Source organism: Mustelus asterias, chromosome 30, assembly GCF_964213995.1.
Source record: "Mustelus asterias chromosome 30, sMusAst1.hap1.1, whole genome shotgun sequence".
In the NCBI taxonomy this organism is placed as follows: Eukaryota; Metazoa; Chordata; class Chondrichthyes; order Carcharhiniformes; family Triakidae; genus Mustelus; species Mustelus asterias.
In genome coordinates this window covers 6,875,580-6,900,886 of record NC_135830.1, presented here as the reverse complement: position 1 = coordinate 6,900,886, position 25,307 = coordinate 6,875,580, and the positions used below count along the sequence as shown (strand labels likewise).

The window sequence follows — 25,307 nt, the reverse complement described above, 5'->3', positions numbered from 1 at the left end:
CACCAGGTTAAAGTCCAACAGGTTTATTTAAAAAAGGTGTGGCTTTTGCTACCAAATAAACCTGTTGGACTTTAACCTGGTGTTGTTAAACTTCTTACTGTGCTTCCCTGCCTCTCAGCGCTTTGTATTCTTGAGCAATCGTCCTCTGGGGCTGATGCAATGATGCCAGGAGAGTCTTTCGCTGCAACATCTGCAATTGATTGCGGTGGAATTTGCTGAAATTTCCTCAATGTTTATATTTCCACTTTCTGAGAATTTAAAATTAAATGCTCTTCAGAAAACCCATCATCGGCTTGAGCAAAAAAACAACAATCCTTCACCGAGTTCTGAACTCCAATTGCTGCATTCGGAGTCCAGAGTGCTCACCATCACACCACAGAACCAGCAACAGAGCCGTCAGATGCAAATGGTCACTCAAAGCACGTGGCCTTTTTCATTCAATGTGGCAGTAACGGCAAGTGGGTCAAATGCTTTGGGTGACCATTTGCAGCCGGCTGCTATATTGTAGGTTATCTTGTCTCATGGTGAGCATTCTTCTAATATACAGAGAAAACAAATTCATCCCACTGAATCTCTCCTCCCAGGACAACCGCCTCATCATAGGATTAAATCCAGTGAACCTTGGTTAAACATAGACAGCGAGAGAATCTAGGGAGCAAAGAGCAAAAGAGGGAACAGTGATCGATGCACAGATAGAGAGACTGAGGGGTGAAAGAGTCTGAGACAGGTCTCCAGTGACAAAAAGAGACAGTGCGGGACAGAGAGTGGGGCAGACACCTACAACCCAATATACATACAATAGCTGTCTGAACCCACAAGCATGGGGTCCTCTGAATGGGTGAATATGGATTAAGTGAATGTCCGCAAGCATTGTCACCCTTTGAAAATATCTGGATTCTCTGTGTGTGTTGTACTTACAGAAGACTTGCAGAGTGTGCTCAGGTTCTCAAATCATACCACATGTGAGCCAATTCCGCCATGTCACGGGAAATAAACTAACAAACTCCATGACTTATCCATTACAAAGCAAAAGGTTGTCTGGGATTTGAACCGGGGAGGCCTTTCACAGTCATGCGGATTTTAACACCCAAAGCGGGAATCGTACCTTAGACCAACCATCGTTGGAAAACACGCATCAACTAAATATATTTTCATTGCCATCGAAAAGCGGATCAGACATCTGCACTGAAAAGTGATAATGTTGGAAAAACTCAGGAAGTCAGCCAGCGTGTGTGCAAAGGGAAACAAAGATAAACTTTCACCTCCATGATCTTTCATTAACATTGGGAATGTTTAGAAATGTAGGACGTTTAAAACAAGTGAAATCCAGCAGGGAGGAAACATAACAACATCTGGTATGGTGGAAGCCAGGGGAAAATAAATGAGGGCAACAGAGAATGACAGAATGATTATACCACATAATGAGATGATTACAAAGTTACTTGCACAACTCACCTGCGTTGTGGGTGAAGGGGAACCAGAGGACGTACTGTACATATATTACAACAGAACCGCAGTGATGAGTTTGGTGGGCTTGAAAATTGAACCTTACACATAGAAACATAGGAACATGGGAATTGGGAGGAGATGTAGGCAAATTCAGCCCTTTAGTCCTGCTCTGCCATTCAATCAGATCATGGTTGACATCTCATTGAACTGAAATCCACCTCCCCACCTGTTCTCCATACTCCTTTAATGCGTTTTCTTTATCAGAAATATTTCTATCCCTTCTTGAAATGATGCAATGATTCAGACTCCACCGCGCTATGGGGCAGTGAGTTCCACCAATTCACCACCCTTTGCGAGAAGTAGTTCTTCCTCATCTCAGTTTTAAATCTTCCAGCTCTCAAACTGTACACGTGACCTCTTATTCTAGATTGCCCCATAAGAAGAAACTTTTGGTCTACCTTCACTTTATCCATCCATTAATAATTTTATACACCTCGAACAGACCCCCCCCTCAAACTTCTAAACTTCAGCAGCTTGTGGGACCATATCACCTCACTGTCAATTCCATGACCCAGCTCAATCCGCATTGTCATTTGCTGAAGGAGGTAATCATGTTCCATCCAAACAGAACATTTTGGAGGAGAAACGTGTCACACGTGAAAAAGATCTGAGATGAAAATAATAAGCAAAGGGATATATGTTAAGTCAGTTTGAAGAACACAGTTCACCGGTTTCCCTGGCAGTCCAATGGTTCATGTTCAGCACTCCCCCAGTGATGTCTGGTTTCAATTCCCGTTGAGGAAAATAAGAGTATTTGCTCTCAGCAAACCATTAATAATGATCTGCTTTTCTCTCTGATCGAAAACAGATAAGAACATAAGAACATAAGAACATACGAAATAGGAGCAGGAGTAGGCCATCTAGCCCCTCGAGCCTGCCCCGCCATTCAATAAGATCATGGCTGATCTGACGTGGATCAGTACCACTTACCCGCCTGATCCCCATAACCCTTAATTCCCTTACCGATCAGGAATCCATCCATCCGCGCTTTAAACATATTCAGCGAGGTAGCCTCCACCACCTCAGTGGGCAGAGAATTCCAGAGATTCACCACCCTCTGGGAGAAGAAGTTCCTCCTCAACTCTGTCTTAAACCGACCCCCCTTTATTTTGAGGCTGTGTCCTCTAGTTTTAACTTCCTTACTAAGTGAAAAGAATCTCTCCGCCTCCACCCTATCCAGCCCCCGCATTATCTTATAAGTCTCCATAAGATCCCCCCTCATCCTTCTAAACTCCAACGAGTACAAACCCAATCTCCTCAGCCTCTCCTCATAATCCAAACCCCTCATCTCCGGTATCAACCTGGTGAACCTTCTCTGCACTCCCTCCAATGCCAATATATCCTTCCTCATATAAGGGGACAAATACTGCACACAGTATTCCAGCTGCGGCCTCACCAATGCCCTGTACAGGTGCATCAAGACATCCCTGCTTTTATATTCTATCCCCCTCGCGATATAGGCCAACATCCCATTTGCCTTCTTGATCACCTGTTGTACCTGCAGACTGGGCTTTTGCGTCTCATGCACAAGGACCCCCAGGTCCCTTTGCACGGTAGCATGTTTTAATTTGTTTCCATTGAGATAGTAATCCCATTTGTTATTATTTCCTCCAAAGTGTATAACCTCGCATTTATCAACGTTATACTCCATTTGCCATATCCTCGCCCACTCACTCAGCCTGTCCAAATCTCTCTGCAGATCTTCTCCGTCCTCCACACGATTCACTTTTCCACTTATCTTTGTGTCGTCTGCAAACTTCGTTACCCCACACTCCGTCCCCTCCTCCAGATCATCTATATAAATGGTAAATAGTTGCGGCCCAAGTACCGATCCCTGCGGCACGCCACTAGTTACCTTCCTCCAACCGGAAAAACACCCATTTATTCCGACTCTTTGCTTCCTGTCGGATAGCCAGTCCCCAATCCACTTTAACACACTACCCCCAACTCCGTGTGCCCTAATCTTCTTCAGCAGCCTTTTATGGGGCACCTTATCAAACGCCTTTTGGAAATCCAAAAAAACCGCATCCACCGGTTCTCCTCCATCAACCGCCCTAGTCACATCTTCATAAAAATCCAACATGTTCGTCAAGCACGACTTTCCCCTCATGAATCCATGCTGCGTCTGATTGATCGAACCATTTCTATCCAGATGCCCTGCTATCTCCTCTTTAATAATGGATTCCAGCATTTTCCCTACTACAGACGTTAAGCTGACCGGCCTATAGTTACCCGCCTTTTGTCTCCTTCCTTTTTTAAACAGCGGCGTAACATTAGCCGTTTTCCAATCAACCGGCACTACCCCTCGATTAGAATCAGCCGAGTGAGGTTTGCAGGTTTATATCAGAGCTGGAAATTTCACATGTGCAACAGTTCAAGAACAAACACAGAAAAAGAAGGATAGTGATAAGCTGCAAATTACTAACGATTGAGATGTTGTTGCAAGTTAAAATCTGTCTGGTAATGGGTCAGATTTTGCTGTTTATATTGACACTGAATAATCAGACTTTTCCCTCACTCTGCATTGAAAAGCATTTGGAAATGTTTCTGTCCGGTTTCGAGCCGTCGGAAGCGAAAGTGATAATTGCACTTGAGTGTTCGTGGTATGTTGTCATTGGCTGAACACATCACTAGTGTTGAAGCAGAAGGTGCCGTTTTGCAGGAAAAAGCTGTTTGTGGTGAAAGTGGTCTGGCGTGAAAATTAAAGTAACAAAAGCAATAACAAAATAAATTAATTTCTAAAACACACTGCAAGCTGCTGGTCTGGTGGTTAGAGTTTGACTCTTTCCCTGCTGTTTAGATTACTGGTCTGGAATTGAAGATTTATTGCTCCCATCCAAACTCTGAAAACAAATGTGAGTTATTGCCTGGATGAAGATATAAAACATAATATGGTCCTTAAGTGCAGACCGTGAGCAAATTCAACAGGAGGTTCTCTTGTCATTTCTGGCAGGAAATTGGAAAGAGACGAGCTTAAGGACAGTTTAAATGATGCTGGCCCTTCACTGCAGCTCATTGTGTTTCTGACGTGAGATGATTTCTGTTTGTTCCGCAGTTCAGGCTTACCTGATTCAGAGAAGGAGTAGGCTCATGCTTCCTGATGGCCATTCCAAGCTCCGTTGCTTTTAATGAATTTCAGTAACATTATCATTAAATAACATGATTGCGGTACAGTTTAAAGTGGTAGTATGGCCGAGCGGTCTAAGGCGCTGGATTAAGGCTCCAGTCTCTGCGGAGGCGTGGGTTCGAATCTCACCGCTGCCAAAGTGGTTTTAAGTTTTGGTCTTTGAGTTCGGATTGAGTGCAGGAGTGTGTGCGGTGTCATTTTCGTCAGGAACAACGAGCAGAGACATTACTAACTTAAAAAGTTGCTGGGGTAAAGCAGCGTGTGTGCAAGTGGCTCCTTTCGAGAGCACACACAGGCTGAATTTCTGACTGCCGAGTTAAACAACCTGATGAAGGAGCAGTGCTCCTGAAAGCCTTCAATTACAAATAAACTTGTTGGACTTTAACCTGGTGTTGTGAGAATTCTTACTGTACCCACTCCAGTCCAACGCCGGCATCTTTGCATCATGATATAAATGACAGGATTCCAAACAGTCAGACTATTCCCTGATGTGGAGATGCCGGCGTTGGACTGGGGTAAACACAGTAAGAAGTCTCACCTTGTTGGAGGTTTCATTAATTACACATCACTGGTGTTGAAACAGAAGGCGCCATTTTGCAGGAGAAAGCTATTTGTGGTGAACGTGGCGTAAAAATTAAAGTAACGAAAGCAGCGTGGATAAATTAAATTCTAAAACAGGGTGTAAGCTGCTGGTCTGGTGACTCTTTCCCTGTTGTTTAGATTACTGGTCTGGAATTGAAGATTTATTGCTCCCATCCAAACTCTGAAAACAAATGTGAGTTATTGCCTTGACGAAGATACAAAACATAAATTCGCCTCGTGTCCTTAAGTGCAGACCGTGAGCAAATTCAACAGGAGGTTCTCTTGTCATTTCTGGCAGGAAATTGGGAAGCAACGAGCTTAAGGACAGTTTAAATGATGCCGGTCCTTCACTGCAGCTCATTGTGTTTCTGACGTGAGATGATTCCTGTTTGTTACGCAGTTCAGACTTACCTGAATCAGTGAAGGAGCAGGCTCATGCTTCCTGATGGCCTTTCCAAACTCCATTGCTTTCAATGAATTTCAGTAACATTATCATTAAATAACATGATTGCGATGTAGTTTAACGTGGTAGCGTGGCCGAGCGGTCTAAGGCGCTGGATTAAGGCTCCAGTCTCTGCGGAGGCGTGGGTTCGAATCCCACCGCTGTTTTGAGTTTTGGTCTAACAGCTCAGATTGAATGCAGGAGTGCGTGCGGTGTCGTTTTCGTCATGAACAACGAGCAGAGACATCACCAATTTAAAACGTTGCTGGGGTAAAGCAGCGTGTGTGCAAGTGGCTCCTTTCGAGAGCACACACAGGCTGAATTTCTGACTGCCGAGTTAAACAACCTGATGAAGGAGCAGTGCTCCTGAAAGCTCGCAATTCCAAATAAGCTTGTTGGACTTTAATCTGGTGTTGTGAGAATTCTTACTGTACCCACTCCAGTCCAAGGCCGGCATCTTTGCATCATGATATAAATAACAGGATTACAAACAGTGAGGCTGTGTTCCCTGCCCAGGAATTAAGGTGATGGACTTGAATTTACTAACTGAAGTTCAAATCCTATCATGGACACGTCCCATCATTCCTCGTTCGAACCAGATATTTTCAGAATTAACCTGGCTCTTGTGATAACCACCGAACTACAGAAACATGGTGATGACCTCAAGGCAAGCAGATCCGGTTTACTGGAGAAACAACTAGACTGGCTCCAGAAGCCCATCTTTTGCCCACAGCAATTGATATTACATTGTCTCTGCTGATTTTTCCTGTCAGATTGAATCCTGATACTTCCTACTGCATTAAAGTTTCGTAATAACATGTTGGAGAAAAAGTATTCATGACGTTTAAAGCAAATCAACTGAACACCTGAAATTTGCGGCATTTGATCACTTTCCCCCACAAATGCTGCTGCCTCGAATTCAATGCCTCAGAACACTCACCAACCCTTTTAACAGAGGTGATCCCTATCAGATCTGGTGCTGCAGGGAACGGAATTAATGGAGTAGGATTGGCTCCCATGTCCCATGGAGTCTCCTCCACAATTTAAGGAGATCATGACGAATCCCAGGAATCAACATCAATTTCCAAACGTATCCTGATGGCTCTTCATTCTCTTAGATTCCAAAAACATCGCTCTCTATAGAAATCTTAGAAACCCGACAGTGCAGAAAGAGGCCAGTCGGCCCATCAAGTCTTCACCGACCACAATCACACCCAGGCCCTACCCCCATTATCCCTACATATTTGCCCACTAATCCCTCTCGCCTACGTATCCCATGACACTAACCTAACTCGCACATCTTTGGACTGTGGGAGGAAACGGGAGCACCCGGGGGAAACCCACGCAGACACGAGGAGAGCGCGCAAATTCCACACATACAGTGACCCAAGCCGGGAATCGAACCCAGGTCCCTGGCGCTGTGAAGCAGCAGTGCCAACCACTGTACGACCGTGCCGCCACTGCTCAGATGTTCTAGCATTGCCTGTTTTTGTTCCAGATTCCAGCATCCGCAGTATTTTGCTTTTACCGCCACCATTTACATTCCCTTTGATTTTTTTTTTCCATCACAACTTTGTCAACTCTTACCCACGGCTCCCACCCTCACCCCCCGCATCTCTCACACTTAAAGTATCAATCTCGTCCTCTTTTCCTGTCTTCAGCTTTGATGACTGACCATACAGATTTGAAATGTTGGCTCTATTCTCTCTCCAAAGATGCCGTCATGTCTGTTGAGATTTTCGAGCATTTTAAGTTTTTCTTTTAAGTTCCAGAATCTACAGTAATTTGCTGTTGACTGAAGGAGTCATTCGTGTTCGATCTAAACATGAGGTTTTTTTTCCCCCCAAACCTTTCTCGAGTATTTGAAAAACGCTGAAATGTATCGGTCAGATTAAAACGTTTGCTCGCATCTTCCCTGGTGGTCTAGTGGTTAGGATTTGGCGCTTTCACCGCCGCGACCCGGGTTCGATTCCCGGTCGGGGAATGTGTACTTTATAGCTGCCGACCAGCGCATGATTTAGGAGGGGCTGAAATTACTTCCTGATCGATAACAGGAATGATCATTGTGCCAGTTTGAGCTCCGTGGAGAAACAAAATAAACCCATTTGCACAATCCCGTCAATTGTCCCCGGCAATTTTTCATGACATTCCCCTTGCTGCTTCCTCCTGTCAAAATGAATAATAATGCATTCTGCTCCACTAAATTTCACTGTTGTTCACCACATTCATAGATCATTCGTAACTTCTGCGTCTTCTGTGGCTTCTTGTGGTAAATCTGCTGAACAACATCAGAGATTTGTATCTCATTGTTCATCATTACTGTCTCCATTGCTTCATTCCAGGTCACTGTTGCTACAGACATCGTCACACAGTCATTCTACCTTCTGCAGCAAATGATATTCTCTTCCTTTGCTTTCAGATACTTTCACCTCCAGAAACTGATTAGACGCTCAGTAAAATGTTCTGTTTAGTTGACAGTTTATCATCAATCCCGGGCCTTGGCGGTGAAAGCATTGACTCTGAACGACTTGACCACCTGGCCTCCACCATCACCAGCTAAATCTTGCCTTATCCATCACTCCTTGTTTCATTGAATCATCCTCCCTTGCTTTATATCACAGAACATCCGTTTTGTTCTTTTCACAGGTTGATTCATGGCGTTACCATCAGAAAATGTTGGAAATACTCGGCAGGTCAGTTAATGTTTCGTGGCAAATGCGTGATTATTTCTGAAAGCTGAATTACTCTGAAATTGAAAACATTTGGAAATGTTTCTGGAAAGGTGAAATATTGCTCAGGCTGGAACCTGAAACACAAAAAAAAGTACTTGAAAATCTCAGCAGGTCTGGCAGCAGCTGTGAAGAGAGAACAGAGCCAGTGTGTCGAATCAGGAAATCTGATGAAGGGTCATCCAGATTTGAAACATTTGTTTCCTCACAGAGGCTGTCAATCCTGCTGAGATTTTCCACCATTTTCTATTCCTGTTTAATAAGTTTCTGCTCAGGATTGAACCAGGAAATTTGCATGTGTACGGCGACCGTGATAAGTACCACACTACAGAAACGCTGCGATGCAATGATGTCAGGAAACTGGCTCCACAAACACGTCAATTACCGACAGCAATTTATATTTGTATTGTGTCTGCTGGTAACTCCTGTTAAAATGTTGAACAATACATTCTACTGCGTAGAATTCGTGTGATAACATGCACGACCTACCTTGCATTAAATTGATCGTTCTCTACACCCAAACTATGACTGTAACAGTACATTCTGCACTCTCTCGTTTCCTTCTCGATGAATGATATGCTTTGGCTGTGTAGCGCGCAAGAAAAATACTTTCCGCTGTATGTTAATGCATGTGACAATAATAAATCAAATCAAAGTTACTCCATGAAGTTAATTAATTGAACATTTAGCAGTGATGGGCTTCGATCACGCGCTTTAAGGAACGCGACTACCTTGAATTCAGGACCTGAGACTTCAATGCTGTCAGCAGAATCCATTGGTACCGGAACTGATATTGACAGTGAACAGAATCAATGAATGAAAACTGGACTACATGTCCCATTGAGCCTCCTCCACGACAAAAAGAAGGCAGATCCGCAACCTCAACCCCAATTTCCCAGCTTATCCCAATAGGTCTTCATTCCCTTCGATTCCAAAATCACTCCAACTCAACCTTCAATATTCTCATCGACTGAGGATCCACGCACCTCTGGGCAGCTGCAGAATTCTAAAGATACACAAGCCTTTGGGAGAAGAAATGTCTCCTTACCTCAGTCATAAATGGCTGACACCTGACTCAGAGAATGTAGGTCCAGAGTGCCTGACCGAGACACTTGTCGCCATCCTAACCCACTTACCCTCACACATTTACCATGGCTCATCCATCTGACCGGCATCAACTGCACCGTGAGTGAGAGAGTGAAAACAGAAATATGACTGTGGCGATTTTACTGAGCGCATTTTCTTTCCAATAAATGGTTAAAAAAAACAAATTAGTATTTTGTTGGATCCATATTCAGTTCATATTCAACAACGAAATACAATCTGGGAACTTTCAAGCAGCGGGAAGTGTAGACCGAGCCAATGGATGGGAGGCAAGGTTGCGTGATGAACTGAGCTACGTTCACGACCCTTTGTAGTTCCTTGCGGTCCTGGGAAGAGCAGGAGCCATACCAAGATGTGATACAACCAGAAAGAATGCTTTCTATGGTGCATGTGCAAACGTAGGTGAGAGTCGTAGCCGACATGTCAAATTTCCTTGGTCTTCTGAGAAAGTATTGTTGGTTGGCTTTCTTCACTATAGTGTCAGCATGGGGCGACCAGGACAGGTTGTTGGTGATCTGGAGACCTAAAAACTTGAAGCTCTCGACCCTTTCTACTTCGTCGCCGTTGATGTAGACAGGGGCAATTTCTCCTCTGCGCTTCCTGAGGTCGATGACAATCTCATTCGTTTTGTTGACATTGAGGGAGAGATTATTCGCGGCACGGTAGCACAGTGGTTAGCATTGCTGCTTCACAGCTCCAGGGACCTGGGTTCGATTCCCGGCTTGGGTCACTGTCTGTGTGGAGTTTGCACATTCTCCTCGTGTCTGCGTGGGTTTCCTCCGGGTGCTCCGGTTTCCTTCCAAAGATGTGCAGATTAGGTTGATTGGCCATGCTAAAATTGCCCCTTAGTGTCCTGGGATGCGTAGGTTAGAGGGATTAGTGGGTAAATATGTAGGGATATGGGGGATAGGGCCTGGGTGGGATTGTGGTCGGTGCAGACTCGATGGGCCGAATGGCCTCTTTCTGTGCTGTAGGGTTTCTATGATGATTATTGTCGCCGCGCCAATTTCATCAGATTCTCTATCTCATTCTTGTACTCTGTCTCGTCATTATTTGAGATCAGGCCCCCTGCGGTGGTGTCGCCAGCAAACTTGAAAATCGATTTGGAGGGGGATTTGGCCACACAGTCATGGATATATCAGGACTGTAGTAGGGGGCTGAGAACACAACCTGGTGGGGCACCGGTGTTGAGGATGACCGTGGAGGAGGTGCTGTTGCCTTTCCTTACTGATTGTGTGCTGTGGGTTAGGAAGTTGAGGATCCAGTCGCGGAGCGGAGGTCCAGGCCATGGAGTTTGGAGATGAGTTTCGTCGGAATAAGGCTGAGCTGTAGTCAATAAATAGGTGTCTGACACAGGCGTCTTTGTTATCTAGGTGTGCCAGGGTTGAGTGCAGGGCCAGGGAGATGGTGTCTGCTGTGGACCTGTTGCGGCGGTAGACGAACTGTAGTGGATCCAGGCAGTCCTGGAGGCTGGAATTGATTCGTGCTATGACTAGCCTCTCGAAGCACTTTATAATGATGGATGTCAGAGCCACCAGACGGTATTCATTAAGGCACTCTGCTTGGATTTTCTTTGGTACTGGGATGATGGTTGTCTTCTTGCAGCAGAGGTAAAGAGAGGTTGAAGATGTCTGCGAATACCCCCGCCAGCTGATCCACGCAGGATCTGAGTTCACGTCTGGGTATCCCATCCGGGACAGTCGCTTTCCGTGGGTTGAACTTCGAGAAAGCTGCTCCGACATCTGCAATGATGACCTCTGATACAGTTTCATCCAAGGCTCCCAGAGTGGAGGGAACGCATCGTTTCTGTCATGGAGTGATTACCACATTCACCGAATCAAAGATCCCTGTGGGAAAGTGGGCGGAAGTATACGTTTAACCACAGAGTGAGGAAACGTGCAATAATTCACGTTTATTGCTGAATATTAACTGAACACTGTATCTTATACTGTGTTACACTTCCCCTTCCCCTTCACAGTTCCGTATTCAAACCCGACAGAACATTTTTCGCAGACTCTCCTTTCCAACTCTGAATGTTCAGAAAGCTTCCCTCAAACCTGCACAGTCCGGCTGATTGCTGTTGATTTGTTTGTGATTATTAAAGGCTCCTGCAGCACCACTTCCGTGAATAACAGTCACGCGAAGCCACGTTTCAGATGGGGGAACAAACCCAACAATGATTCTCTCTTCTCCGGCTCCACATTGAGAGAGACAGGGACAATCAGCAGGATTTTAACCCGCACTCTCCAATCACCCGCTGACAGCAGAAAGGCGCGACTGCAGATGCACCTGTACGTTGTTTTAAACTCAGAGTGAGGATTTATTGCTGAAAATTAACTCAACAGAGTATTTTACACTGCATGTTACATTTCCCTATCCATCTGTGCACACACAAACGCAATATTTTTCACTGACTCCCGTTTCCAGCTCTGACGGTTCAGAAAGCTTCTCTCAAACCTGCACATTCCGGATCTTCCTTTCGTTCGTTGAACTGAAGCACCGCTGATCAACATTTATTGCCTGGGGGAAGCAGCAGTGGCCGTGTCTCCGCAGTGGAGTCCAGCCCTGTAACTCAGAGGGCGAAGGAAAAGAGGAGGAAGGCGGTATTAATCGGGGACTCGATGGTGAAGGGGACAGCCAGGCGTTTTTGCTGAAGTAGGCGGGATTCTCGCATGGTGGTCTGCCTCCCTGGGGCCGGGATCCAGGATGTCGCTAGTCGCGTCCCGGAAATCCTGAGGTGGGAGGGAGAGGAGCCTGAGGTAGCGGTACATATTGGTACCGCTGATGTGGGTAGGAAGGGAGAAGGGGTCATGAAAAGGGAGTACAGGGAATTAGGGAGACAGCTGAGAAAGAGGAAAGCAAAGGTAGTAATCTCAGGATTACTGCCTGTGCCACGGGAAGGTGAGGGCAGGAATGGAGTGAGGTGGAGGATGAATGTGTGGCTGAGGGAGTGGTGCAGGGGGCAGGGATTCAGGTTCCTGGACCATTGGGACCTCTTTAGGGGCAGGGGTGATCTGTATACAAAAAACGGGTGGAACTTGAATCACACGGGGACCAATATCCTGGCCGGTAGGTTGGCTAAGGCTACTGGGGAGAATTTAAACTAGATAGGTTGGGGGGAGGGGAGCTAGAAGAGTTGACTAGGATCAAGGAACTAATTGATGGGGGGGAGGATGCAGGGGTAAGGGGAATTACAAAATTAATGGGAGAGGAGAGGGTGCAAGTGAATGAAGGCGGTAATTTAGATAAGGGAGTAGAGGGAGAGGGTGTTCGCGACTCATCAAAGCGGGTCCAGATAAAAGCTGGAATAAGGACACTTTGCCTGAATGCACGAAGCATTCGGAACAAGGTAAATGAGTTGATGGTGCAAATCAGCACAAGTGGGTACGATCTAGTGGCCATTACAGAAACGTGGCTGAAAGGTGACCAGGACTGGGAGATGAATATCCAGGGGTATCAGGCGTTTAGGAAGAATAGACAGGAAGGAAAAGGTGGTGGGGTCGCGCTATTAATAAGAGATAATATCAGGGTAGTACTGAGGGATGACATAGGCTCTGAAGAACAAAACGTGGAATCATTATGGGTAGAGATGAGGAATAGTAGAGGGAGAAAGACACTAGTAGGTGTGGTATATAGGCCCCCAAATAATAATGTTGAGGGAGGGAGGGCTATAAACAAGCAGATAAGGGATGCGTGTAAAAACGGAACGGCAATAATCATGGGGGACTTCAACATGCACATTGACTGGCAGACCCAAGTCGGTAAGGGTGGAATGGAGGAAGAGTTCTTAGAATGCTGTCGGGATAGTTTCCTTGAACAGCATGTTACGGAACCGACGAGGGAACGAGCTATTTTGGATCTGGTATTGTGTAACGAGGTAGGTAGAATTAACGATCTTATTGTGAAGGACCCTCTTGGGTCTAGTGACCACAATATGGTCGAATTTCTGATTCAGATGGAAGAGGAGAAAGTTTGGTCCCAAACCAGTGTCCTCTGTTTGAACAGAGGGAAATATGATAGGATGAGGGATGAATTGGCTAAGGTAGACTGGGAGAGCAGGCTGGCAGGTAGGATAGCTGAGGAACAGTGGAGGATTTTTAAGGAGATCCTTTTCAGTTCTCAGCAAAAATATATTCCAGCAAAAAACAAGGATTATAAGAAAAGGGAGAACCAGCCGTGGATAATGAAGGAAATAAAGGAGAGTATTAAAATAAAAACAGCTGCGTACAGAGTGGCCAAAAATAGTGGAGAAACAAGTGATTGGGAAAAATTTAAGAAACAACAAAGAGAGACTAAGAAAGCGATAAAGAAAGGAAGGATAGACTATGAAGCTAGGCTAGCAATTAATATAAAAAATGATAGTAAAAGTTTTTATAAATATATAAAAAGGAATAGAGTGGCTAGAGTGAATGTTGGACCCTTGGAGGACGAGAGGGGGGAGTTAATAGTGGGAAATGAGGATATGGCTGAGTCTTTAAATAAGTTTTTTGTGTCGGTCTTCACGGTGGAGGACACAAATAGTTTGCCAAATATTAACGATAGAGGGTTGGCAGCAGGAGAAATACTTAATACAATTAATGTTACCAGAGAGGCAGTGCTGGGTAGACTAATGGGACTGAAGGTGGACAAGTCCCCGGGTCCGGATGGAATGCATCCCAGGGTATTGAAAGAAATGTCAGAGGTAATAGTGGATGCGTTAGTGATTATTTATCAAAACTCGTTGCATTCTGGGGTAGTGCCGGTTGATTGGAAAACGGCTAATGTTACGCCGCTGTTTAAAAAAGGAAGGAGACAAAAGGCGGGTAACTATAGGCCGGTCAGCTTAACGTCTGTAGTAGGGAAAATGCTGGAATCCATTATTAAAGAGGAGATAGCAGGGCATCTGGATAGAAATGGTTCGATCAATCAGACGCAGCATGGATTCATGAGGGGAAAGTCGTGCTTGACGAACATGTTGGATTTTTATGAAGATGTGACTAGGGCGGTTGATGGAGGAGAACCGGTGGATGCGGTTTTTTTGGATTTCCAAAAGGCGTTTGAAATGGTGCCCCATAAAAGGCTGCTGAAGAAGATTAGGGCACACGGAGTTGGGGGTAGTGTGTTAAAGTGGATTGGGGACTGGCTATCCGACAGGAAGCAAAGAGTCGGAATAAATGGGTGTTTTTCCGGTTGGAGGAAGGTAACTAGTGGCGTGCCGCAGGGATCGGTACTCGGGCCGCAACTGTTTACCATTTATATAGATGATCTGGAGGAGGGGACGGAGTGTAGGGTAACGAAGTTTGCAGACGACACAAAGATAAGTGGAAAAGTGAATCGTGTGGAGGACGGAGAAGATCTGCAGAGAGATTTGGACAGGCTGAATGAGTGGGCGAGGATATGGCAAATGGAGTATAACGTTGATAAATGCGAGGTTATACACTTTGGAGGAAATAATAACAAATGGGATTACTATCTCAATGGAAACAAATTAAAACATGCTACCGTGCAAAGGGACCTGGGGGTCCTTATGCATGAGACGCAAAAGCCCAGTCTGCAGGTACAACAGGTGATCAAGAAGGCAAATGGGATGTTGGCCTATATTGCGAGGGGGATAGAATATAAAAGCAGGGATGTCTTGATGCACCTGTACAGGGCATTGGTGAGGCCGCAGCTGGAATACTGTGTGCAGTATTGGTCCCCTTATATGAGGAAGGATATATTGGCATCGGAGGGAGTGCAGAGAAGGTTCACCAGGTTGATACCGGAGATGAGGGGTTTGGATTATGAGGAGAGGCTGAGGAGATTGGGTTTGTACTCGTTGGAGTTTAGAAGGATGAGGGGGGATCTTATGGAGACTTATAAGATAATGCGGGGGCTGGATAGGGTGGAGGCGGAGAGATTCTTTCCACTTAGTCAGGAAGTTAAAACTAGAGGACACAGCCTCAAAATAAAGGGGGGTCGGTTTAAGACAGAGTTGAGGAGGAACTTCTTCTCCCAGAGGGTGGTGAATCTCTGGAATTCTCTGCCCACTGAGGTGGTGGAGGCTACCTCGCTGAATATGTTTAAAGCGCGGATGGATGGATTCCTGATCGGTAAGGGAATTAAGGGTTATGGGGATCAGGCGGGTAAGTGGTACTGATCCACGTCAGATCAGCCATGATCTTATTGAATGGCGGGGCAGGCTCGAGGGGCTAGATGGCCTACTCCTGCTCCTATTTCTTATGTTCTTATTGCCCATCCCCAGTTGAGGGACAACCACTTTGCTCTGGCTCTGGAGTCATGTGTTGTCCAGACAATCTCACAACAGCAGATTTCCTTCCCCGACGAACTTTAGTGAATCATGATTTTTAGCAACAATGGATGTTGATTCATGGTTTTTATTCCAATCTTACTTATTGTATTCAAACTCCACCAGCTGTCCTGGCCGTTTCCAGAATATTCGTTGGTCGAGGGATCACACCACTCGACAATCGTCTCACCTAAAACAACTGCTCGAGGTGAGGCTCGAACTCACAACTTCGGCAAAGCTTGCTGGCTGTACTACTGTATAAGTACCGTGCGCGAACCGATTGCGCCACTGGAGCACTGCGATTTGCTTATTTGTGTCAGATTATTAAAGGCTGCAGCAGCGTTACCTCCGTTAATAACAGTTATTCGAGGCCACATTTCAAACAGGGAAACAAATCCATCGCTGATTTTTTTCCCCCGGCTCCACAGTGAGTGAGACAGGGAGAAGCAGCAGGATTTGACCTCGCAGTCTCCAATCGCCAGCAGAAAGCGGCGATTGCAGCTTCAATCAGCGGGTTCCTGCCCATTCCTGGGACACATGGTCCAATTCCGTTCAAACCTCCCCATAAACCGAACACAAGCTCAACAAAACGCAAATAGATCATGTCCGGCTCACTGAACCTTCGAGTCGCATTTACACAATACCCGAGTGATTCACAAACAGAATTCACACCAACTTTCCATAACTTTTCATTGAAAAATTCCTCCATGTGGTTGAAAAACTGAGTGTTGTGAATCTGGAAGTGAGCACCATGGGATTTGTGTTACCCAGAGACTTGTTTCCCACGGTTAGCCCTCAGGTTTGCAATTCCATTTGTGTTATATATTGAAGCGAATCTTGTGTCAAAATGAGGGGAAAACAAGGAAAATATTAAATCTTGGAACAAATCGTGAGGGAAATGGATCACAATATTTGGAAGGAGGTGCAGATGTGAATGGTGTTATTGATGATTGAGTGGAAAGTATTGGATCGTTGGGCTACGAGTGGTCAGTTCCCTTCCCTCCCGATGAATTCCTCCCTGTGATAAGAGACATGGATTCATTTTACCTGCACGTTCATAGGAGAAAGGGAATAACCAATACGCTACAGCGATGCTGCGGGATCAACGGAACCAAAGTGAGTTGTATAGAATTGTCAACAGTGCGGTCACGCAGCAGTTCTGGAACAGGTTTTGCAGAAATAGAATTGTGATCATTGACACGCTAGTTTAGAATATATTTATGGTCTCTGGTCACAGTCTCTGTGGCGCAATTGGTCAGCGCGTTCGGCTATTAACTGAAAGGCTGGTTGTCCGAGACCACCCAGGGACAGAAGTTTACGATTTTCTCACCATCTGCATTCATAGGTAAACAGTTGCGGGTTGGCAATGGGTCCGTGGGCGTCAATAAAAAATAGCTCTCAATTGTTACCGGCTGTACTGTTATCTGGTATTAGCAACATTACTTAATGACGATTGACTTCAAACAAATTATATACAACATTATATACATGCGACCATTAAACTTAACAATTACAATCGAAACATGAATTTGTGGCTGAGCATTTGTTCCAGTTCCATATCCCTGCTTCCATTCATTCCTGGATAGATCATAAATCTGTCCAAGCCAGACTGCAATGTTTTCAATGATGGAGCATCTCCAGCCCCCTGGCGTAGAGAATTCCCAATATTCACTACTCTTTGAGTGAAGAAATTTTTCCTCATCTCAGTCCGAAATCATCAGCGCCTTATCCTGAGATTGTGCCCCGTGTTTTAGATTCCCGTACCAGGGAAAATAATGTCTCAGCATCCACCCTATCGAACCCATAGAATGATAGAATCCCTGCAGTTTTTCAATGCTATCCATTCTTTCTCGTTAAAGCTGTTGAGGTTTTCCAGCATTTTCTGCTTTTGATTCAGGTTTCAGCATCCTCAGTATTTGCTTTTATTCTGTCTAAAATGCAGAAATCCAAACTGCACACACTATTCCAAATGTGGTCTCAACAAAACGGTGAGTAACTGTGGCAAGACTTCAAACGCTTCAAAACCTAACTCCGTGCTCAAGGCTGGAAGGAGGGTGTGACAGTGGATAATTCGCATTGCGTACATTCCTGCAATCAAGTAACTGGATCAGGATGATGAAATATCTTTGTCTGTTTGTACTGTCATCTCTAAACTCCATCTCCTCTCAATGCCGTGTGTCATACATTCGCTTTCCCTGCTTTCCAGGTAAATCTCGTGTTCACCAACTGTCTGTGTTTGGATCAAGCAGCTAATTGGCCCTGGGAGCTGGACAGCCAGAAGGAGCTGGAAGAAAGGCAGCGACAGAAACAGAAAGAGAAGCGACATGATAGAGTTTCGTAAATGATTTGTGTCAGTTGCTCTCCGTGATGAATGCCTGCTGTGTGTTACCTTGTAAGTTTCACAGAAGCCACAGTGGTGACTTTGGTGGGTTTTGGAAATTGAAATAGAAGATAGCAGCAGGAGGAGGCTATTTGGCCCCTCCAGCCTGCTCCGCCATTCAATAAGATCATGGCTGATCCTTACGTGGACTCAGCTCAACATCACCCTTAATTCCTTTACTGTTCAAAAATCTATCTCCCTTTGCCTTGAAGACATTCAATGAGGTAGCCTCAACTGCTTCACTGGGCAGGGAATTCCACAGATTCACAACCCTATTGGTGAAGAAGTTCCTCCTCAACTTAGTCCTAAATCTGTTCCCCCTTATTTTGAGGCTAAGTGCCCTCGTCGGATGGGGTAGGGCAGTGGATGTAGTCTACGTGGAATTCAGTAGGTCCCTCATGACAGACATGTGCAGAAGCTGAAGTCGCATGGGATCAGTGGTGAGCTGGCAAGGTGGATACAGAACTGGCTCGGTCATAGAAGACAGAGTGTAGCAGTGGAAGGGTGTGTTTCTGAATGGAGGGCTGTGACAAGTGGCGTTCCTCAGGAATCAGTGCCGGGACCTTTGCGGTTTGCAACATATATAAATGATTCGGAGGAAAATTTAACTGGTTTAATTAGTAAGTTTGCGGACGGCACCAAGGTTGGTGGATATGCAGATAGTGATGAGGACCATCAGAGGATACAGCAGCATATAGATCGGTTGGAGACTTGGGCGGAGAGATGGTAGATGGAGTTTAATCCGGACAAATATTAGGTAATGCATTTTGCAAGGTCTAATACAGATAGGAAATGTACAGCAAATGGCAGAACCCTTAAGAGTATTGATAGGCAGAGGGATCTGGGTGTACAGGTACACAGATCATTGAGAGTGGCAACGCAGATGGAGAAGGTAGTCAAGAAGGTATACGGCATGCTTGCCTTCATCAGACTGAGTTTAAAAATTGGCAAGTCATGTTGCAGCTTTATAGAACCTTAGTCAGGCCACACTTGGCATATAGTGTTCAATTCTGGTCGCCACACTACCAGAAGCATGTGGAGGCTTTGGAGAGGGTACAGAAAAGATTTCCCACGATGTTGCCTGGCCTGGAGGGCATTCGCTATGAGGAGAAGTTGGAGAAACGTGGTTTATTCTCACTGGAACACCAGAGGTTGAGGGGCGACCTGATGGAAGTCTGCAAGATTATGAACAGAGTGGATAGTTTGAAGCTTGTTCCCAGGGTGGAAGAGCCAGTTACTAGGGGCATTGGTTTATGGAGATGGGCAAGGTTTAACGGAGATGTACGAGGCAAGTGTTTTACACAGAGGGTGGTGGGTGCCTGGAACTCGCTGCCGGGGGAGGTATTGGAAGCAGATACGATTGTGACATTTAAGGGGCATCTTGACAAGTACATGAATAAGATGGGAATAAAAGAATATGGTCCCCGGAAGGGAAGGAGTTTTAGTTCAGTCGGACAGCAAGATCGGTGCAGGCTTGGAGGGCCGAAGGGCCTGTTCCTGTGCTGTAATTTTCTTTGCTCTTTGTTCTTAGTTCTGGTTTTACCCGCCAGTGAAAACAACATCCCTGCTTCTATCTTGTCTATTTCCTTCATAATCCTATATGTTTGTATAAGATACCCCTCATTTTTCTCAATGCCAATGAGTATAATCTCAGTCTACTTTTGAAAGGATGTGAGGTAACCCACCTCTACCACCCTCCCAGGCAGCACATTCCAGACCGTCACCAACCTCTGGGTAAGGAAGTTTTTCTTCACATCCCCCCTTAACCTCCTGACCCTCACCTTGAACCTCTGTCCCCTCCTGACTGAACCTTCAACAAAGGGGAGAACTGCTCCTTATCCACTCTGTCCATGTCCCTCATAATCTTGAACACCTCAATAAGGTCGTCCCTCAGTCTTCTGATCTCAATGTGAAGTTAAAAGGTCATATTCACTTTTGTTAACTTTAAAATGAATTCTCCTGTAAAATATTCTGAGTTTTAAAAAATAAATATTGAATGCAAAATTAACCAACTCTGACTTTGCTTAATTCCGTTCTTCCAAGCCCATGTACACTACTCCATTTTCCCGAGTATACGGTTTTCCCCCTTTCCCTGGCAGGTATTTCTCCAGTCCTGTCTGGGATGTGTTTGAACTCAAGACCCTTCAGTGAGTCACTGCGCCACTCAGTGACACATTTGTGTAAATACACCTCCAGCCCTGCCTTTTTAATGATAAACTCGAGAGACAGAATGATTGAACAGTGTGAGGACCCCGGTTATAAACTGATCTGTCACTATAACGTGTCAGGTAATTCTAAAACTACAAAGGCTCTGCTTCATCAGAGGCCGGTACAGCGCAGTATATGGGAGAAGGAAACGTCTTTTCCCTGCCCCGCCGAACACTACTGCTGCAGCGTTGGTTACCAGAGTAAATCTCTCTCCCAATTGTCTGATCAAGTAATTCCAAGGCTGGTACGCCACAGGCTAGATATAAAACACGGAGAGAACAGTGGGGTAAAGACCATGGAGTGACACTGAGTGACTGGAACATTATTCACACAAGCATAAAATCGAGTACACATTCCCAAATAATTACTAGAATTTGGGCCTGTGAGATATACTCGTTGGGTGTGGGGGTGTGAGGGGGGGAGGGGGGGGGACGGGGGTGGGGGGGGGGGGGGGACGGGGGTGGGGGGGGGGGACGGGGGTGGGGGGGGGGGGGGGACGGGACGTGGAAATTTCCAGACGCCATGTCCATCCAAACAACAAGTAAGCAGAAAATAAGGGAAAAGCTCCCAGATAATGGAGCTCATCAAGCTTTATTTTTTGTACCAATTAACAATGTCCCCGACTCCTTTTACAATTACGTATTATCCCTAATAAGGTCCATTCCCTCAGACCATCTCCGTGAACTCACTGAACATCACCCCAAGGATCCTTCTCCCTGCTCCATCCCCTCTAACAACATCGCTCTGAACTCACTGAGCATCACCCCAGGGATCCTGTCTCCCTGCTCCATTCCCTCTGACTCCATTCCCATGAACTCACTAAGCATCACTCCAAGGAATCGTCTCTCCCTGCTCCATTCCCTCTGCCTCCATCCCCCTGAACTCACTGAGCATCACCCCAGGGATCCTCTCTCCCTGCTCCATTCCCTCTGACTCCATCTCCCTGAACTCACTGAGCATCACCCCAGGGATCCTCTCTCCCTGCTCCATTCCCTCTGACTCCATCCTCCTGAACTCACTGAGCATCACCCCAGGGATCCTACCTGGATCCACTACAGTTGCCTACTGCCACAACAGGTCCACAGCAGATGGCATTTCCCTGGCCTTGCATTCAACCCTGGATCACCTCGATAACAAGGACACAGTCCTATTTATTGACTACAGCTCAACCTTCAATACTATAATTCCCACAAAACTCATCTCCGAACTCTGTGGTCTGGGTCTCGGCACTTCCTCTGTGACTGGATCCTGAACTTCCTAACTCACAGACCACAATCTCGAAGGATAGACAACAATACCTCCTCCACAATCATCCTCATCACCAGTGCCCCACAAGGCTGTTTTCTCAGCCCCTGACTACACTCCTTATACACCTATGACTGTGTGACCAAATTCCCCTTCAATTCGATTTTCAAGTTTGCTGACGACACCACTAGAGTGGGTCGGATCTCAAACAATGATGAGACAGAGTACAGGAATGAGGTAGATAATCTGGTGAACTGGTGCGGCAACAATAATCTCTCCCGCAATGTCAACAAAACGAAGGAGATTGTCATCGTCTTCAGGAAGCGTAGAGGAGAAATTGCCCCTGACTACATCAACGGGGATGAAGTAGAAAGGGTCGAGAGCTTCAAGTTTTTAGGTGTGCAGACCACCAACTATCTGTCCTGGTCCCCCCCCCCCTCCCGCCCCGCCCCCCCCCCCCATGCCGACACTATAGTTAAGAAAGCCCACCAACACCTCTACTTCCTCAGAAGACTAAGGAAATTTGGCATGTCAACTACGACTCTCACCAACTTTTACAGATGTACCATAGAAAGCATTCTTTCTGGTTGTATCACAGCTTGGTATGGCTCCTGCTCTGCCCAAGACTGCAAGGAACTACAAAAGGTTGTGAATGTGCCCAATCCATCACACAAACAGCCTCCCATCCACTGACTCTGTCTACACTTCCCGCTGCCTCGGCAAAGCAGCCAGCATAATTAAGGACTCCACGTCCCCCGACATTCTCTCTTTCACCTTCTTCCTTCGGGAAAAAGATACAAAAGTCTGAGATCACGTACCAACCAACTCAAGAATAGCTTCTTCCCTGCTGCTGTCAGACTTTTGAATGGACTTACCTTGCGTTAAGTTGATCTTTCTCGACACCCTCGCTATGGCTGTAACACTACATTCTGCACACTCTCATTTCCTTCTCTATGAACGGTATGTTTTGTCTGTATAGCACGCAAGAAACAATACTTTTCACTGTATGTTAATACATGTGACAATAATAAATCAAATCAAATCAAAATCATTCTTGAATCAATATGTCTACAGCAGTCCCAATGAGTGTTGCAACATTTCCAGAGAGTCCCATTGGGTCCTACGGGCGCCAACAGTTTCTGTAGTGTAATGGTGGTTGCATTCGCCTCACACACAAAAGTCCCTAGTTCAAAACCATGCCGAAATATTATTAAAAGTTGTTCATTAAGGGTGAGGGAAGTTTACATGATTTAAATCTGTTGTTAAATATTATCCGAAACTCGATATTAAAGCCATATTATCTTTGCTTTGACCTCGGCCTCAAAATCTTTCAGCAAAATCAGAAATCTTGTATTTTTATGACGCAATGAGAGGAAATAGATGTTCATGTTTTGACACCGTGGACATATCAGCAACTCGTTCAGTCCACAACAGAATTTAATGGCTTTGTTCATGCAGACTAACAAAGTTAATCATCATCTGAACCATGTCTAATAATATTGTGTGCTCAAAAAGGCAGACACAAGTGAAACTGTAACTGAACTAGAGGAAATGGCGCACATTGCGCAGAACCATTATTTTAACATCGTTCTTCAGAGTAAAGAAATCGGGAAAACCACTCAGACAGTTGAGGAAATCGAGAATTCGTGCGGATCTACTGGACTTTCCTGCAGCTGAATGGGATTTAGACGTCTGAGTGTTTCATACACAGAATAAAGAGAGATCAAGTATAACTAACAAATCATTCTTAAATGATCTTTAAGTTATCTTTAAAGGTATTTGATTTTGTTTAAAAGCTGATTGTGGTCAATCTCAATGAAGCACCGTGACATGTGTATTACCCAGTGATTCGATTCCTTTTGTTGGTCAGTCATGTTTGCAATTCAATGTTTCCGATTTCGGAGATATTTCATTCAGAATGAGAAGATATGTGATTAATAAAAATATATTAATATTAAACATTGAACAACGAACAAATATTGGACAGAACTGGTTGAAATTATTCGAAGGAAGATGAGAATGATGCATTGATGATTGAGCAGAAATCATTGCTTGCTTCAATATTTGCCGGACGACCGCTGTTAAAGGTTGAACTTCAAGATAAGTTGAGAAATCAGGTGCCAGGTGTGCGAGCATCTTACATAATTGTCGCACTGTGCTCCTGGAGAGCCGCAGCCGGCGGCGGCACGTCGCCGCCGAGACAGCCTCAAATAAATTTCTGGGCCTGTACCACCTTGCCCTCTCAACCTTTTTGAGAGACTGCTCACCCACCTCCTGGACCTCAGCGACAGCTCCCTGCTGTCCTTCCTGAGGGACTGGTATTGACTGCTCCTGCGGTGGTCTCCCCACACCCGCCGCCTCCTGAGCCACCTCCTCTTCCTCCTCATCCACCACCATAATGGCCAGCTCCAAATCTATTAATCTAAAATCCATCTGCACAATGGGGTTTGGAAAGACAAAGAATTACTGATTCGTGTCATTGGAAGCATAGACCCAGCACCACCCTAATCCCTCACTTGGGCCAATACTCCCAGTTGCGGGTACTGTCAACACCACACAATCCATGGTGCCGGACGCGACCTGATTCGGTTGTGTGAAATTCCCATCATGACAAATGCTGGCACAGATTATGCAGGTGAGTGTGCAGCTGTGGCACTGCGCACCCTTGAACAATTGCCATATGTGCAACTGCAGTATCCGTTACAGGCATGGTCAGTGTCACGGGGCAGAGGCAGAGTTAAATCATCACCGGGTAGGTGCCCAGTGACAGCAGATTCCATGCAGTCGAAGTGCGAACCACCGCACCCCGGCCTGGAGCAGCAGCTGCTTGATGTGGTTAAGCCTCAGTCAGCACATGGTGCACTGGCCCCCCTCCCTCCCCCGGAAACACAGTACTCAGTGCAGTTCCTAACCACACCCCAGGTCCAGATAATACCACTGCACAGTGCCCTCAAGGGGAAGGCTGAGCAGCACTCCTTCAGGGCCCCTTTTCCACAAAGTTACAGCAGTGCCCTCTGGGGGAAAGCTGAGCAGAACTCATTCAGGGCCCGCCCACCTAGAGCTCTGAGAAAATAGAAGCCCCCCCCCCCCCCCCCCCACACCCCAACACCAAATCCGCCTCCCCACCCCGCCACCCCAGGTATCACTGGTCCACCAGCCAGCACCGGAAGACAGCCAGGAGGAACCCCACCAAGCACCTCCAGTGCCTGCCAGCAACATCCCCCACATTCCTTTCGCTTCAGGTCCACAGCAGTCACGAAGCTTTGCAAAACACTGCTTCAGCCTTATTGGAATCATGGAGGTGACTCTCCCAGAAAAATCCAAGTGTGGCATTCGCGGGAAAGCTGGAATAATTCACGCTGGTTTAATCAGCGGGAGTTCAGATTAGAGTCTCCCACGCTTTGTACAATGCAGAGCTCACCGGCGCGAATATCATTAAATCTCAGGGGGCGGGGCCTATTCGCAATGGGGGGTGGGCTGAATTCAGCGGGCCTCTGCGCATGCGCAGTGACCCCGCTCGCTCGCTGGTCAGCCCGGGACCCCCGCAGTGTTCCTCCCCAAAACCTCCCACGATCGTGGCCGCCCTGTCCATTTGCGGGCCAACCCCGAACGCCCACGTCCCAGACCGATCTCCAATCTGGCTCCTTCCCACAGTGGGAATAATCTCTCTCTCTAACGACTCGGCCCAGATGTCTCAGAGTTTTAAAACTTCT

General features: G+C 46.0%; 4 non-coding genes across 4 annotated transcripts; all 4 read left to right on the top strand.

The window, feature by feature from the left end:
• The first annotated feature begins 4,691 nt into the window (after nucleotides 1–4,691).
• trnal-aag (transfer RNA leucine (anticodon AAG)) lies at nucleotides 4,692–4,773 on the top strand. The gene has a single exon. It is a non-coding gene; the product is annotated as a tRNA-Leu (tRNA).
• A 972-nt stretch (nucleotides 4,774–5,745) lies between these two features.
• trnal-aag (transfer RNA leucine (anticodon AAG)) lies at nucleotides 5,746–5,827 on the top strand. Its single transcript has one exon. It is a non-coding gene; the product is annotated as a tRNA-Leu (tRNA).
• Nucleotides 5,828–7,572: 1,745 nt separating this feature from the next.
• On the top strand, nucleotides 7,573–7,644 carry trnae-uuc (transfer RNA glutamic acid (anticodon UUC)). Its single transcript has one exon. It is a non-coding gene; the product is annotated as a tRNA-Glu (tRNA).
• Nucleotides 7,645–16,997: 9,353 nt separating this feature from the next.
• On the top strand, nucleotides 16,998–17,071 carry trnan-auu (transfer RNA asparagine (anticodon AUU)). The gene has a single exon. It is a non-coding gene; the product is annotated as a tRNA-Asn (tRNA).
• Nucleotides 17,072–25,307: the final 8,236 nt, after the last annotated feature.